Raw genomic sequence first — 4,191 nt, forward strand, 5'->3', positions numbered from 1 at the left:
ACACGGTCGTACCACACGCCCATGGGGCTGACTGTGTCTCAGACACGGCCTAGACACACGCCCATGTGTCTACCCCTATGGACCATTTTTATGCTATAATTTAAAGCCAATGGTCACCCTTATAATTTCCACACTTATAAGAACCCCAATTGCATTTAGCATGACCCAAATATACTCAAGGACTATCATCAATGAATCTATTGCATGTCAACCTCATCTTATTGGTTAAATACATACTTAATTATCACCTTTTTATAATAAGGATTTCCATCCCATTGAAACATATTTAGGCTTGGCTCATTATTACAATTCATTGCCAATTATGGCCTAACCATTTCCAAATGTTTTGACCACATTACAAATGCCTATTTATGATATACCCCATTTAATCATCACAAAAACATTTCTAACATAAACATGCATGGTTGGTAGGTCATAACCTACATTGGCCATATACCAAAAAGAATAAGTTTAACATTTAAGCCTTTACATTGGCCAACCAATGACATATAATACCAAGTAACCACTAACCTATACATGCCATTTTAAAAAAAAAAGAAGTATCTATATACCAAAACCGGACAAATAGATAGTGTTGACAATACTCCAACCGTCTCCCAATCTCTACGAGTCCTCGAGCTCTGTAAGATAGAGAAAAGAGAGGGGTAAGCATTTACTTGCTTAGCAAGCCCGAATAACTGGAAAGTAAACTTATCGATTAATTAGCATACAACCATGTTAGACAACCAATCCAATAAATATAGGATAGCCTCCTATTACATGCACTTAAACATCAAGTTAATCCTACAATAATTCATCATGTAATTTGTCTTAGATGAGCTCATCATCCAACATTTTCATTTCTATACCTCATGTTAATCCCGTTGAGTACCTTGGAAATCTCGATTATTATCCATTTACCGTCAAGTCATAAGAGTGATCTTCTCAAGTGCGCACTCCCGCGAACCTCACATCTTAGGGTGGGATTACCAGTCTAAGCAAAATCCCCAGTAATATAAACTCATGGAGTGTTGTTGGGATTACCATTCCAGGCTAAATCCTTTATAGTGACAAACACCTTTAATGAGCTCGGATTTGAATTACCAGTCCAGGCTAAATTCAGACCCTATTCGGATTACCCATCCAGGCTAAATCCTTAATTCACATATTCTTCGAAAGGCTCGATCACTCAAGGAACACCTGTCCGGGCTAGATACTTCCTATTTTTGAGATCAACAGATTGCCGTCTCGGCTAAATCCCTTTTTGCAACACATGTAGGATCTCAAGTCACGTAAGCCATGGTTTATCCATCGAATTTCCATTTTTACTTCAACTGGGACATTTATCATCTTGTCATTATTATTATTAACGCATTTCATGGATTTTCATGCCATCATTATATACAACTATCACACGTTCATAACACATTAATTTAGGCATATTATGGGTTTACCTTAAGTTATTTGAACATACTTGGTATTTATGTCAGTTTTCGCATTTCAGTTATTCTAAAACCTTTTGTTTTCCTTAATCGACCTTCGGAATTTGTTCCTCGGGGTCTATAATAATAAAAATGAATTATCAATATCTCACATTATTCTTTTCGAGCCTAAATTTCACCCCTAGACAAAATGATCATTTTTCCCCTAACTATTTACATTATTTACGATTTAATCCCTAAGCTCATAAAATGATATACATGCAATTCCTTGGTTACACAAGCCTAGCCAAATGCATTATAAACTCATACTAGCCCACATTTTCCTCTACACATTTCTACCACATAGTTAGTACCTTTTGTAAAAAGGTCCTTTTAGGGGCTTTTCATGAAAAATCACTTAGGAAAAGATGTTTAACATACATCTAACTTTCATATTCTATCATAAAACATCAAAGAACAAACATGTCACACATGGGTCACTTTGCATACATGAACCCTAGCTTAAAATATAGGTAGAAATGGAGAGAACATGTTATAAGGATCTCAAAAATACAAAAATAAAAAATAAAAACGGAGCTAGGAGTCACTTACGATTGAGCTTGAAAATGTTGAAAACTGTAGCTATGGAGGGCTTGAGAATTTCGGCTGGTGCAAGGGAGAAGATGGCTGATTTTTTCCTTTATTTTCCCTTTTTATTGATTTTATTACCAAATGACCGAAATGCCCCTCCTTACTAAACTTCCAAAATTTTCCATGCATGCCCATTTTTGTCCAAAAAATTAGAAATTGGGAAATTTTCTCTTTAAGACCTTCTAATTAATAATCTAAAGCAATTTCATGCAAATTGCTTCTAGAATCCAAGTTTTACAATTTATTCAATTGGGTCCTTATTTTCCAATTGAACGCTTTACTCATAGAATTTCTTCATGAAACATTAACACATGCATATTTTCATATGCTAGGCCTCATAATAATCATAAAACAAATATTTCAACGTCGAATTTGTGGTCCCGAAACCACTGTTCCGACTAGGCCCTATTTTGGGATGTTACATTTCTCTTCCTTCGGGACATTCGTCCTCGAAAGTCTTACCAGTAAACAGGTTCAGATATTTGCTTCTCATGGTTTCTTCTGGCTCCCATGTAGCCTCTTCCACACCATGTCGATGCCATAAAACTTTTACTAAAGGCACATCTTTATTTCTCAGATATTTAACCTCCCGAGCCAAAATCTTGACTGGTTCTCCACCATAAGTCATGTCCGGTCTAACTTCAATCTCTATTGGTGAAATCACATGAGAGGGGTCTGATCGATATCATCTTAACATAGATACATGGAACACATCATGAATCTTTTCCAGTCCTGGTGGCAATGCCAAACGATAGGCTAATGGTCTAACTCTTTCAGTGATCTCGTATGGTCCGATAAATCGTGGACTCAATTTTCCTTTCTGGCCAAATCTCAATATTTTTTTCCATGGAGATACTTTCAAAAATACTCTATCTCTAACTTGAAATTCGATCTCTTTTCTTTTCAGATCAGCATATGACTTTTGCCTATCCGATGCCGCTTTTAAGCAGTCACGTATCACTTTAACCTTTTCTTTAGTTTCCTTGATCAGATCAACTCCGTGAATCTGACTCTCTTTGAGTTCTATCCAATACAATGGAGTTCGACACTTTCTACCATACAAGGCCTCATAAGGCGCCATCTTCAAACTCGTTTGAAAACTGTTGTTGTAGGCAAACTCTACCAATGGCAAGTATTTTTCCCAACTGCCCTGAAATTCGAGGATGCAACACCACAACATATCCTCAAGAATCTAAATCATCCACTGAGACTGACCATCAGTCTGTGGGAGAAAAACTGTACTAAACCTCAACCTAGTACCCAAAGCTTTTTGTAGCTTCTTTCAGAATCTTGAAGTGAATCTCGGGTCTCTATCTGAAATAATCGATAAATGTACCCCGTGTAATGTCACAATCTCAGATATATACAAGTCGACCAACTTATCAAGTGCATAATCTGTCCTTACCGGGATAAAATGAGTCAACTTTGTGAACTTATCCACCACAACCCATATAGCATCTTTCTTTTTCGGGGTCAATGGTAATCCTGTCACGAAGTCCATAGTAATTTTATCCCACTTCCATTCTGGGACCATCACAGGCTGTAACAAACTTAAAGGTACTTGATGTTCAGCTTTGACTTGCTGACATATCAAGCATTTCGATACAAATTCGGAGATGTCTCTTTTCATGCCGTTCCACCAGTGCATTTTCTTCAAGTCATTGTACATTTTGGTACTTCCAGGATGAATAGAAAAACGACTATCATGTGCCTCTTGCAAAATTCTCTAAATAATTTCATTGGTACACATACTCTGTGTCTGAACATCAAACATCCATCAGAACCGATCTGAAAATCTGATTCGATGCCCAACTCACATTGAGTTCTTTTAGCTTGCAGGTTAATATATTAGTATGAGCATCATAAATTTGCTGAAGAAATGTCGGCCTAGCCTTTAGCTCTGCCAAGACCGATCCATCATCAAACAATGCCAATCGCGCATTCATGGCCCTCAATGCAAACAAAGATTTTCTGCTTACCATATTTGCCTTTCCCGGGTGGTAATCGATGATCAACTCATAATCTTTAATTAATTTTAACCATCTCCATTGTCTCAAATCCAATTCTTTTTGAGTCATCATCAAACTCTTGTGGTCTGTGAATATACGACAAGTCTCAC

The sequence above is a fragment of the Gossypium arboreum genome, chromosome 8 (assembly GCF_025698485.1).
Source record: "Gossypium arboreum isolate Shixiya-1 chromosome 8, ASM2569848v2, whole genome shotgun sequence".
Lineage (NCBI taxonomy): Eukaryota > Viridiplantae > Streptophyta > Magnoliopsida > Malvales > Malvaceae > Gossypium > Gossypium arboreum.